The sequence below is a fragment of the Lactuca saligna genome, chromosome 1, assembly GCF_052625555.1.
Source record: "Lactuca saligna cultivar CGN05327 chromosome 1, ASM5262555v1, whole genome shotgun sequence".
In the NCBI taxonomy this organism is placed as follows: domain Eukaryota; kingdom Viridiplantae; phylum Streptophyta; class Magnoliopsida; order Asterales; family Asteraceae; genus Lactuca; species Lactuca saligna.
Genome location: NC_136417.1, coordinates 186,508,932 through 186,522,839, shown reverse-complemented (window position 1 = coordinate 186,522,839; position 13,908 = coordinate 186,508,932). Strand labels below are relative to the sequence as shown.

Here is a 13,908-nt window from a genome sequence, read left to right as displayed (position 1 = left end):
CTCATAATCCGACCTGGTACACAGTATACACAACATTCTCTTCTTAATCCCTCTAAAACTTCAGTTAGTCATATGTTTCATCCTCTACGTGATTGGAAGAGATATGACGTGGATGTATAGCATATGCATTCTAAATCTATTTTCTCTCTTAATAATATTCTGCTCACCTAGTGTAAGGAGTATTCTGAAAGTCCTTGATGGCTAGAGCATATCAGGAAGCGGGAAACACATTCTAGTACAATTAAAAATTGAACACATACAGATTGTCTGTAGATCTCGCTGCTTAATTTAGGTGGACAACAATACCGCTGGTTGTAGTCAGTTAAATGGTCCCAAAGAAATTTATTTAAGAATAAGGGCTAAAAATGTCATGCCATTTGTAAATTTTCAAAATTCTGTCACAAATGTTTCGTGCTTAAGTGGACCACAATACTGGCGATCGATCAGACGAAGATATGAAAATAAGGGTACCGACAAGTGGAATAGGGTTGTCCAACAACTTTGATCCCAGTGTCACAAAACCTTTTTCAGTAATTAAAATTTTTAGGTTGTTTGTCTTATTTAATTTTAATTTTATTTTTTATTATTTATTTATTTATTTAATTGTTAATTTTTAAATTTTTGCAAATTAATTTTATTTTATTTTAATTTTAAACTTTAACCGTCAAAAAGTTTTGTTTTTGAAATTTTTTGAAAATATTGGACTGTGCCTTACACTATGTAGTCAGCAAGTAAAAAGATCAAGGGTATAAATAGAGTTTACAGCCGGAATCACCTTCACTATTCTATTTCCGGCCGTAAACTCTCCTTCTCTCTCTCTCTCTCTCTCTCTCTCTCTCTCTCTTCGAAAAAATTTCTTTTTTTTTCTGTGAAATTGTTCCGATCACTTCGAAGGTATCATGTTTTCGGCCATGGATATGTGTTTATTTCAGAGATTCGACGAGTTTTGAGCCTAAAATCAACGAAAAAGGGATTGTCGGGGTTTACGGCCCAAGCTTACGGTCGTGAAGAGCTTACATCCGTAAAATCCGTTTGCGGCCATAGGCTTACGGTCACGGGTTTACGGTCATAAACCCCCGTTGACCCTAAACTCGCATTTGACTTGAAATTTAATTTTAAAAATTAATAATTCACATTTGGGCTCGAAATTAAATCATTTAAAATATTATTTGCTCAAATTTTTCTCTTGTCTTACTTGGTATGTTTTAGTGCAGATAAAATGACAGCATTAAAGTTTGCAGACATGTACAATCCGACAATGGTTCTCGCTGATCCTCCGGTGGCTCATGTGGATTTCAAATCAATGATTCATGGACTACGAGAATGCTGTTTGGCCTCCGCCATCACCATGAACACTTTTGTCTATCAGAAAATTATACGAGAGTTCTGGCAGACTGCCAAAATGACCAGAGACGATAATGGAGCTATGACTGTAGATGCAATCATTCAAGGATGCAAAATCGTGGTCAATAAGTAGTTCATCAGAGAAACATTGTTGATCAATGACCTTCCAAGATTTCCCACCGAAATCGGTATTGAAGATGCTCAGAAGATTTTGAGGAAGATGGGGGTATGAGGGCGATTCTCCACCTACGATGAAGAAGCTTCTGCCACCCTACTGGAGATTTCTAGCCCATGTGTTCGCGAGCTGCATCTCCGGCAGGAGGTCTGGTGCAGATGAAATATCACTGAGAAACACCGGAACTATAGTTTCTCTCGCTACTGGAATTGGTTTCAATTTTTCAAGGTTTATTCTGGATGAATTTGTGGTCAACATCAATACCATCACTCAGGATACCTTCTTGATGTATCTCAGGTTAATTCAACTTTTTATCAACAAACAATTTCATGACATGGTAAAGGAAGGTGATACGCTTGACATGAAGTCCTTGGGCCTTCACACTATTGGGCTAATTAAACAAAATCACAAAGGAAAGGTTACTTTTCAAGGACTTTATCCATTAGTCAAATTCGGACGATTTGCTGAGCCGAATGAGGCATCCGAGTCCCACGGATCCTCTGATAAAATATCTTCAGAACACACTTCATAAAAAAGGTGATCTCGGAAGGAGATGTGATCACTGTATCAGATCAAGAAGGGGAGGAGACAGTTGCTCCTAATGTGGCTGTAGCTGAGTAGCATGACTTGAGATCAGTTCGAATTGAAAGCAACTCCAATGAAGGGTCTTCCATGAATGCGACTGAGACTGATCAGTATGAAGACCTTGGCCTTACTAGTTTTGATCGAGATGAAATTCCTACAAATTTTGGAAGCAATGATGACTTATTGTCAAATGTCAACCTCAACACTTTGATAGATAATATCAATGATGTTGCTCTCCAAGCAACAGAGATAAGGGATACTGAAGAAGTTCTTGACTCAACACCCATTTCTAAAGAGCAAGTGGTTGGTTCTTCAACTCCAATAGTGATAGTGTCAGGGATTCCTCCCCTTGACAGTGCCTCGCCTACATCTGAACCACTTCAGGGTGATCGCACAACAGACCAGACATTGCAGCCTCAATCCAAAAGAAGAAGACGTGATCCTAGGTTTGGGCATTTGGATTCTAGCCTGACTCACGAATTGATAATTACGTCAAAGACTACTCTTGCTATTGTATCAATGGAACCTTTACATGAAGGCCCTAGCACCATTTTTGAAGCTGGTGGCTTCTCTGCTCCACCAGGATTTTCTACTCCAAGGGCAGATCTTGACGAGGCCTCTGTGCGTTTGGCTTTGCATCTTGCCTAGGAACAAACTGCTGCACCTTCTTCTAAGGACAAAGGAATTGATTTTCGAGAATGTCATTCAAGAGAAGATGATTCTATGATTGATGAGCTTCAGAGGAGAGTGAATGTGCTGGACCAGAAGAATATCAAGCTCAACAGTTGAGTCAAAGATCTTTTGAGTGAAAATACAAATTTTAAGATTCAAGTTTCTGACCTTAGAGAAGAAAGAGCAACAAAGACCAAGCAAATCTCTGAGCTCCAAGCTCATTTTAATCTTCTGACCTCCAACGATTTTGATTTAAAGAAGAAGCTTGAAGAAGATCTTGGTTCAAAATATAAAACATCTGCAAATAAGTAAAGAATCAATCTACATTATCAGCCTCATCTTATTGTTGTGCGAGCTGCTCAGACTTCATGGGCCATAGACCGTTTTGAAGAAGAGCCTGCTCATGCTCCATGATGTGTGTAAAATGTACTAGTTTTATTCCTACTTTTAGTTGATAAATTAAGGACGCAAATGCAGTGAACCTATCTTTTAGTGCTATAGTTGGATAAGTAGGGTGTCGAACTCAGGGAACAGAAATTAAACTAATAACTAATTTTAACTAAGCAAGCAATAAAAGTAAAAGAGTTTTTCTCTAGTTTTGCAAGACTAGAAACTTAAACATACCACTTAAACACTTAATTAACTAAACAACTAAGACAAGTAACAATTTCACCAAATTTGATAAAAGGTTTATGTTTAGGTCTAACCAATTCACTCCTATGGTTATTTATATGGTAGATCAATTGTTATTGGTTACCAACTATAGTGGTTAGGTTCATGTTCACTACTACTAACCCTTAGATAATTAATCAATTCAAGCAGTGGCCAACTGTTTAAACTAATTAATTCCCTAGTTTAATTATTTGGATTAAATAAAATTTGTAATTGGTTAATCAACTTGGTGTTTCAATTAACCTCTTGTTTGTTGCTTTCTCAAACAAGCTCACTCATTAATTTACCCATTCTCTTACTAATCCTAGTTTCATATTCATTATTCCTAGGCATATGATAAAGTGTTCACATAAACATATGAGGTTAACAACTAAGAGATGTTCATGCAGCTTACTTGTCTTCCAATTAATAGAAAATAGTTGTGGTTAATGCATAAGGTTCTTTAACAAACTTAATTTAATAAAATCACCAATAAACAATCAATCAAAAAAGTAATAATTAATACATAAGAGTAACTTGGTCTTCCCAAACAGAAACAAACGAATTTAGTTCATAGTCATAGTAAAAACAAACTCAAAAATAAGTTCAACTAGGCTAGACATGCTTAAATTCTAAGATTAAGTGGAATGTATAACCTAAATTGCCTTGATTCTTCAAAGGATCGGAGATTAGGGTTTCTCAGATCTCCAAAGGGTTCTTCAATCGCAGGTGAAGCTCCCAAAAACGCCAGAAGTCTCCCCAATTCGGATAAAGGTTCGATATTTATAATTATCACAAAACAGGGTCTACCCGGCGAGTAGACTCGCGGACTCGCCGAGTACACGTACAATTCGTATATTATCAGGAGTCTTGACTTATCTTCTGTAATATTCTTGGGTACTCGACGAGTAGCCTCGCAGACTCGCCGAGTTAGTGTGCTTTTGTTCCTCATTCTTCATTCTTTGGTCTCTAATTGCTTCTCCTTGTTCTCTTTTACTTCAAAGCATGTCTTTTGGACTGAAAACAAAATTTAAACATTATTAAGTACCTTTTGTCCACATTATGCACATAATTAGCTAAAAATGAATAAAAATGTATGCTAACATATGACTAATTATACAAAAATCAAACTACCCCATACTTGACTTTTGCTTGCCCCCAAGCAAAACTGAATTTTAACATATTAGAACCACATATGACAAATCCAATCTAACCCAACCATTATGCCAAGAACGCAATGCATGCATTTGTATCTAAAATTTTCCTAAATACCCCCATACTCCAAATACTCACAATCCTCATAAACATTTGCCCACTCATCCCGAACAATGCTTAATTTATGCATCCCTCCGAATCCATCCGCAGAATACCTCCTATCCTCAAGGTATTTTTGGTTGAGCAAACCCAAGCATACATAATCTAGAATTACAATTTATGATACCATATTGGAGCTCTTTGGAATGATTCATTTCTTTAGCATTTTCCCTTTAATTTCTTTGAATTCACCACCATGTTTTTTGATTTTTGGTATCTTGAAGTTTTTGCACTTCTTGGAATTTTGATCTTTTAATCTTCACTTTAGTTGCTCCAAAATTATTCAAACTTTTCTTGCAATTCTCTCTCTTTTTTTAACATGCACCTCACTTTTTTCACTCAAAATCCTACATGCTTAAGCAGGGGCGCTCAACTTCAACCTTTATTAGCTAGCGATAATAATTTTCCGGGATACATTTCTGGTACACGATGCTAAACATATTGCATCCTTTGGGCTGAGGGAGGTCATGTTTTTGTCCCATGATTTCACTATAATAAGGGGGCCACAAATGTACTATAACGTATATAGGCTCAACTAAACATTTGGGTTTTCATGCAATCATCAACACAATTCTAACATGAAATCCTAATTACTTTTTACCAAAATTTTCTAAATTAATTCCTAACTCACATTTTTGGTATGCAATAATTTTTTTAATAAAATAGGCCTAAATTAGGATATTAAGATTCTAAATTTACTAAGATGTAACCAACCCCCTACCCCACACTTATTTTATGCAATGTCCCCATTGCATATCATGAAAAAATAAAAATATGAAATACAGAGAGAATTGGAACAAACTCCCCTGGGGTAGCAATCGCTAGGTTGATATCTCTTCTCTTCAGCTCCATCTTCAATTGACTTTAGACATGGGAACAACTCATCCATGTCTTGGGTGTCAAAATCGCGTGTGGTGGACATGAAAATAACTCACAAATGTAGGACAAAGCTCCTAGAAACCTCCAGTAATGACTCTTCACGAAAAATGGACAAGTATTGCAAGAAAAGTGCCCAAAACAGCACTGGAAGTCGAAAAATGTTGATCTACTCAGCGAGTATAGTCGTGTACTCGGCGAGTTTGTTTCCAGCTTGTAAGTGTATCGCGTAATTACCCATGTACTCGCCGAGTAGAATTTGTGCACTCAGCGAGTAGACGCTGTGTTGAGAAAAAAAATTGTCCAACTCGTTTTCCTCTTGATTAAGGCTCTGAATTAGGATTATTCAGTGACTCCTTCTCTAATTACTCAGCATCAACACTCTCTATCACTCCCAGCTCTAATGGACTCAACCTTAATGACAAAACTTCGTAATCTTTATTGAACATTCCTCACTTCCTCACTTGGACCTTGACCCTTAAAACTTCTATAGGCATCCTAACCTTCCAATCCTGAAAAATATGCAACCAAAAGTGAAAGCAATAAAAGTCCTAAAAAAAATCATCCAAGTTTAACATTTCTCCAAATCACAAATCACAAAAATAAATAAAAACACAAAACAAGAACTTATTCATTCTTCTTCCTCCATGTTAGTTCCTCCGGCTCCACTTCCTCCTCCTTCATGTCCTCTCATCATCGTTTCCTCCCAATTCATAATGTAGGGATAATCGGGTCCGGGTCTCGGGGCGATATTCATTTGTTGGAAAAGATACTCAAATGATTGATTATTATAATTGACCCCTCTTCCAATATCATCCAAGTATCGCCGGTACTCAACTTGATTCCACCCATCGTTCTCTTCCTCCACCGGAATAACCGGTGGGTCTTCTTGTACCCGCTCGCTCCGTTGTCTCACTCGCCATCACGACTCCTCGCGGATAACCGGCTCACCCACATGTGGAATAGAATAAGAATCTCCAAACTTCTCCACAATCCTTGCCCTCCTATATAATGTAGTGTTGAATGGAGGGGAAGAAATGACCGTCAGCGCCCTTGCTTCTTGCAAATCCAAGATCCCATATGATTTTGCAAGCCTTGTCACAAACATTCCTCCATTGATTTTGAAGGTCACCTTCTCTTTAATAGCCCCTTCCGCAAGATATTTGGTTATGCAGTAAGGGAGGTTGCAAAAAGAATTGGTAGTAATAATGCTCCAAAGATAGAAGATGTCAAGGGTCGGGACCTTATCGTCATCCTTCCGCATATTAATCGCATTGGCAACGAAACGATGAATGAGACGGTGGATCGGTGAACGGATGTGGCCCTCCTGCACGGAAGATGGGATGTACACCCGGTTGGCAATAGTACTCCACCAAGTGGAAGCAACCACTACTTCGGGGTAGATCTTTCTGACAATCTTCCAAGAAAGCTTCAAAGTCTTCATTTAACATTGTACTTTGGTCATAGATGCCAATCCTCCAAGAAAACACAGCCATGTTGCATTGTCGCAGCTCCCCACCAAGAGAAAAGGAAATTGAATTGGTATTATAAAATTCACTACCACCCCGGAATGAGATGGTAGCGAAGAATTCCTAGCACAATTCAGCGAAAACCGGTTCTTGGATTTTGAACAATTGTAACCAACCATCACATATGATGGTAGAATCCCCCACATTGCAATCCTTCACCAAATATGGTGTCAATTCCTCCTCTAGCCCAACCTTCCCCAGCCAATCCCAGTCTACTTCATTAGGTAAGTGGATTTCTTTTTGCTTCAAAGCTTCTAATTTGTTTTTGGCGTGGGCTTGAGATGATTTAGAGGTGATATGGTGAAAAGAAAGCCACAAAATGTCTCCTTGGCTTCCCGCTCTTGAAGTTTGACCTCTTCTAGACATGGTTTCTGCAAAATAACATTAAGAAAGCACAAACAAACAACACCCAACCATTAAAATCGAAAAACACAGATATGTATAACACCCTACTCGTCGGGTTCATGAACTACTCAGCGAGTAGGATGAACATCGGGACTAGATTCATGCCGCACCTATATGGTTCATCCAAAACACCCAATTTTGCAAAGGGTTTTTTTTTGTAATAAGTCCAATAAACACTAATCCAAAAGAAAATTTTCCTAAAACCTCCTAATTCATAGTAAAATCAAAACCCTAGAAATTGAGGATACCCCCAAATATAAATTTTAGACAAAATGAAGGCTAAGAAGTGATAAAGCAATAACCTTTGACAAGTATTGAGTGTAGAAATCATACCTTTACTCTTGAAAGTTGAAGATTCATAAAAATGGAAGAAATGGCTTGAGAGTCGCTGTGCACGGCGAGTGTGTGGGTAAAAATGAATGAAAACCCTTATTACAGATTATAAACTGTCTGTGTAAGTTGTCTACTCGCCGAGTAGATAAGAGCTACTCGCCGAGTACATCCGCATATTTGCGTTTTTCTTGGGATTCAGGCAAGTACTCGCCGAGTGGATCGGCCCTACTCGGCGAGTAAAGCTTGCAGTTTGAACAAAAATTGATTTTTTCTTATTTTTAAACCACCACCCCACACTCTAAGCATTGTTTGCCCTCAAGCAATCATTTTGAACATATTTTCAGAATAAGAATGAAAATAAAACAGATCCTAAGAAATAAAGGAAAAAGAAATGAAAACTCTAGACTTGGGTTGCCTCCCGAAAGCGCTTCTTTTTAAGGAGTCATTAGCTGGACTCCTCCCATTCTACATTGCTGCAATTCCTTCCAGTAACAACCTTCTTCCATGTCTTCATTTCTTGGGACTCCTTCTTCATGTCTTTTGACCCTATGTCCATTGACCTTGAAAGGGGTACCATCCTTTGATAATAACTCTATAGCACCATGTGGAAACACCTTTTTAAAAGAGAAGGACCATCCCATCTTGACTTGAGTTTTCCCGAGAACAGTTTTAGCCTTGAATTAAGGAGCAACACCTTTTGCCCTTCATGAAACTCTTTATTTCCCTTGATCCTCTTGTCATGCCAACTCTTGGTTTTCTCCTTATAAATTAGAGAACTAGTGTAAGCATCATTCCTAAGTTCCTCAAGAGCATTCATTTGCATTAACCGATTGTTCTTGAGCTCCGCCGTGTGGAAGTTGCACATTTTTAAAGCCCAAAAAGCTTTATGCTCGATCTCCACCGGTAAATGACATTGCTTTCCATAAACTAGCCTATATGGTGTAGTACCAATAGGTGTCTTGAAAGCTGTTCGGAAGGTCCAAAGTGCATCATCTAGCTTATCCGACCATTCTTTCCGATTGCTCCCCACCAATCTCTCCAAGATTCTTTTTAAGGCTCTATTTGTCACTTCGGTTTGTCCACTAGTTTGTGGATGGTAGGATGTAGAGAATTTATGGGTTACCCCATATTTCCTTAGCACCTTCTCTAGTTGATCATTGGAAAAATGAGTGCCTCGGTCACTTATAAGGGCTTTCGAGACTCCAAATCTTGAAAATAGTTTCTTCAAAAGCCTTACCACCACCCGACCATCACTAGTTGGCAAAGCTTGTGCCTCCGCCCATTTGGATACATGATCTACCGCCACCAAGATGTATTTGTTGCCTTTGGACATGGGAAAAGGTCCCATGAAATCGATCCCCCACACATCAAATACTTCTCACACTTGAATACTATGTTGTGGCATTTCATTTTGGGATGAAATGTTTCCCGCTCTTTGACATGCATCACATTCTTTGACAAATTAGGCTGTATCTTTCAAAATCGTGGGCCAGTAAAACCCAATGTCAAAGATCTTCTTAGCGGTGTAATGCGCTCCATGATGTCCACCCATGGGCCCGCTATGACAATGCTCCTAAATCTATCGGCTTTCCTTCCCGAACACACATCTTCGTATGATTCCATCTGCACAACTTCGGAAAAGGTATGGCTCATCCCAAAAGTAATACTTTATTTTAGAAAAGAATTTCTTCTTTTGTTAGCTGGTAAGATCTTTCGAGATGTATTTGCTAGCTAAATAATTAGCTATGTCTGCGAACCATGGCTCTTCTCCTACGGTCACCATAATGTACTCATCCGGGAAGTCATCTCCAACTCTATCTTATTTCAATTGCGGGTTTTCAAGCCTTGATAAGTGGTCAGCTGCTACATTCTCCATGCCATTCTTGTTGCGTATCTCTATGTCAAACACTTTGAGAAGTAGAACCCATCGTATCAATCTTGGCTTGGCATCCTGCTTGGCAAACAAATACTTGATAGCGGAGTGGTCAGTAAAAATAGTTGTTTTAGATAAAACTAAATAAGGGTGGAATTTATCAAAAGCGTACACCACATCTAATAATTCTTTTTCAGTGGTGGTGTAATTCTCTTGGGCCGGATTTAAAGTTTTACTAGCATAATAGATGGGTCGAAAGTGCTTATCAACCCTTTGACCAATGACAGCTCCTAATGCAAAGTCACTAGAATCACACATTATTTCAAATGGTAAATCCCAATTTGGAGCAATACTGATCGGGGCATTAGTCAATTTTTCCTTTAAAAATTCAAATGCCTCTAAACACTGTTTAGTAAAATTAAATGGTGCTTTCTTTAAAAGCAATTGTGTTAGAGGTCTAGTTATTTTAGAATTTTTTTTTTATAAAAAGCCGGTAAAAACCCGTGTGCCCTAGAAAATTTCTACTGCCCTTCACATTATTTGGTGGGGGTAATTTGGCAATGGTGTCAATCTTTGCCCGATCCACTTCAATTCCAAATTTGGAAACCTTGTGGCCTAAAACTATACCCTCCTTGACCATAAAGTGACATTTCTCCCAATTAAGGACTAAGTTGGTTTTTTGCATCTAGCAAGCATTAAGTCAAGATTTGTGAGACAATCATGGAACGAAGATCCAAAAACAGAAAAATCGTCCATAAAGACTTCCATGAATTTTTCCACCATATCGTGGAATATGGCTGTCATGCACCTTTGAAATGTCGCGGGTGCGTTACATAGCCTAAAAGGCATGCGTCGATAAGAAAAAGTCCCACTTGGGCAAGTAAATGTGGTCTTTTCTTGGTCCATTGGATCTATGGGTATTTGGAAATAACCCGAAAATCCATCTAGAAAGCAATAATAGCTATGGCCAGATAATCTTTCTAACATTTGATCAATAAAGGTAAGGGGAAATGGTCTTTACGAGTGGCATCGTTTAGCTTTCAATAATCGATGCACACTCTCTAACCGGTTATCGTTCGTGTCGGAATAAGCTCATTCTTCTCGTTGGTTTTGACCGTCATCCTTCCTTTCTTAGGCACCAGTTGGACCGGACTCACCCACGGACTATCTGAAATGGAATATATGATCCCCGCATCTAAAATCTTGACCACTTCCTTCTTGACTACTTCTTTCATATTTGGGTTTAATCTTCTTTGGTACTGTACAACCAGCTTTGCTCCTTCTTCCATATTAATCTTGTGAGAACAATAAGAGGGTTTGATTCCCTTGATGTCGGTAATGCTCCATGCTATGGCCCGCTTTCGCTTCTTCAAAACTTAAACTAGTTCTTCTTTTTCAGATTCGGAAAGGTCACAGGCTATGATAACTGGCTTTTGATGGCCATCTTCAAGGAAAGCATACTCCAAATGTTCTGGTAACGTTTTGAGCTCAGTTTTTGGGTTCTATTGGTTGTACTCGACGAGTCCAGGTAAAGGACATGGCAAGTTGGCAGCTGAATTCACGAAATCCATTTTTTCTTCGCTTGGACTCGACGAGTAGATTGACCCTACTAGGCGAGTTGATCTGTCAGATTGTTTCATCAATTCTTCAAACTCAGCTTCTTCCACCAGCCTCTCGATCTCCATTAAATCTTTTTCAGCATCAAATTCTTCATTAATGATGGACTTGTTGGGATCTTCACTTTCACACTCCTCCATTAATTCATCAAGCGTGTGAATTGAGAATGCCATGTCATCACTAACCCTTGCATACTTCATAGCTTGATCAACCCTAAAAGTGACTGAATCATCTCCTACACGTAAAGTAAGCTTCGAGTCCCTCATGTATACTATAGCACTTGCAATGTTGAGGAAAAGTCTTCTAAGGATGATCGGGACTTGAGGATCCGCCTCCATATCTAGAACTATGAAATCTGCGGGAAATACAAACTTGTCCACCTTGACCAATAAGTCTTCACATATGCCTCTTGGGAAAGTGACTGTCTTGTTTGCTAAGTGAATTGCCATACGAATTGTCCTTGGTTCCGGGAGATCCAGCTTCTTGAAGAATAAATATGGCATGAGGTTCACACTTTCTCCTGAATCGGCCAAAGCATGAATGGTAGCCAAGTTACCAAATTGGCAAGGCAAAGTCAAGCTCCTCGGGTCACCCTTCTTCTTTGGTAGCTTATTTAGCATGGCAGCTGAGCAGTTATCATTAAGAACTACCTTTTTCACTTCCTCCATCTTCCTTCTATTCGTGAGAAGTTCTTAAGGAATTTTTCATATTTTGCCATTTGTGCGACGGCTTCGATGAAGGTTATGCTGATTTGAAGAGTTTTGATATGATCAAGAAACTTTTGGTACTCCTCTTCCTACTTTTCTCTCTTAGCTCTGGTTGGATATGGAAATGGAGGCTGAAAGGGCTTTTTAGGAATCTGCTCTTTCGAGTTTGGCAGTGGACTCGTCGAGTCCATATTCTGGACTCGGTGAGTAGGCTCTGCAGATTGATGGTTTGGATTTTGGTCTTAAGTTTTTGCATCCTCCTTCTGCAATTCTTTGGGTGCTTCATTCTGAATAGGGCCCGAGGAGTGATTATCTTCCCACTTCTTGTTGTGACTATGTTTATGTGCGTGCCTCGTGGGTTATTTTCGATTTTACTAGGAAGTTCGCCCGGTGATCTTTGGTTGATTTGTTGGGCAAGTTGCCCCAGCTGCGTTTCTATGTTGTGGATAGATGCTTGTTAGTTTCTAAGAATGGTTCTTTTTTCTTGAATTACAACATCATGATCACTATGTCTCTTTTCTGAAGTAGCTACAAATTTGGTAAGCATCTCTTCCAAACTTGGTTTTCTTTCTTGTGCCGGCCTACTTTTGGTAAAAACCTCTTCCTTTCTGCCTGTACTTCTCCTCCTTGGCCTTCTTGTACTCTTCATAAGGGAGCCACTCTTTCTTTGGTTTTCGCCAATCTTCATCATATCGGTCCCCACTTGAGAAACAAACTTGCACCTTCTTGTTGCCATTTTCATCCAAGTCGCAGTCTCTAGTAAGATGAGGCCCATTGCAGTTTTGACACCCCACCCGTATAGCATGTATCGTTTGGTCCATTTTGTCCATCCTCCTATCCATGTTTTTCAACATGGCCATCACTGCAGATAAGTCTTCTGAAGCTTCATAGGCGGACCCCCTTGTTACATCATTTCTTGGATTATGGTATTCTCTAGAATGCTTAGAGAATTCATCAATTAGTTGTTTTATCACTGGAGGTGCCTTCTTCATAAGTGGACCTTGCGAGTCAAGTAATTGCCTTGTTTTAACATTTACTCCATCATAAAAGATGGAGACTTCTTCCTGACTATTGAGGTCGTGATGTTGGCAATTCCTTAACAAGTTCTTGTACCTCTCCCAAGCTTCATATAGTGACTCTCCGGCTTGTTGTTCAAAGTTGGCTATGGCTTTCTTGAGCTTGGATATCTTGGATGGTGGGCAGAATTGATCAATGAACTCTTCTTTTAGATGGGCCCATGTAGTGATGGATCCGGGGGGTAGTGACTTGAGCCAATCCTTTGCAGCACCCTTCAAAGTAACCGGAAGCATGCGAAGTAGCTGAGTTTCCCGAGGCACATTGGGAACATTGAAATAATCAGGTACATCATTGAATTCATCCAAGTGCTTGTAGGCGTCTTCGTGATCTTTGCCAGTGAAAGGGATCTCTTTAAGTAAAGCTAGGATATGACCCTTAAGCTCAAAAGTAGCAGTTGCGGGAATTGCGGGCTGCACAAGTCCCATGCCAGTGTCATCGCGCATCCTCTTCTTCCATTCCCCCATGGGGACTTCATCGATATTAGCCATAGTGATAACTAAATTGTCCTCGAAATCGGATTCGTGCTCGTATGTAGGTTCTTCTTCTTCCTCGGTTCGTACTCGGTGTCTTCTTTAATTGGGTCTTTGATTGTTAAAGAGGCACTGGATGCTCCTGATTTTCAGTTCTTCTTCTTGCTGAAAACGAACTTGAGTTTCTTTAGTGGAGAATTCTTTGAAGAAGCGGATTCTCCAACGGCTTTTCCTTTGTTCCTCCTTAGTGCGGATTCCGGGTCTTTGAGAGGAGGAACCA

The 13,908-nt window shown here is 39.3% G+C and overlaps 1 non-coding gene across 1 annotated transcript; it reads left to right on the top strand.

The window, feature by feature from the left end:
• Positions 1–13,155: 13,155 nt before the first annotated feature.
• LOC145027996 (small nucleolar RNA R71) lies at positions 13,156–13,262 on the top strand. The gene has a single exon (XR_013675755.1). It is a non-coding gene; the product is annotated as a small nucleolar RNA R71 (small nucleolar RNA).
• Positions 13,263–13,908: the final 646 nt, after the last annotated feature.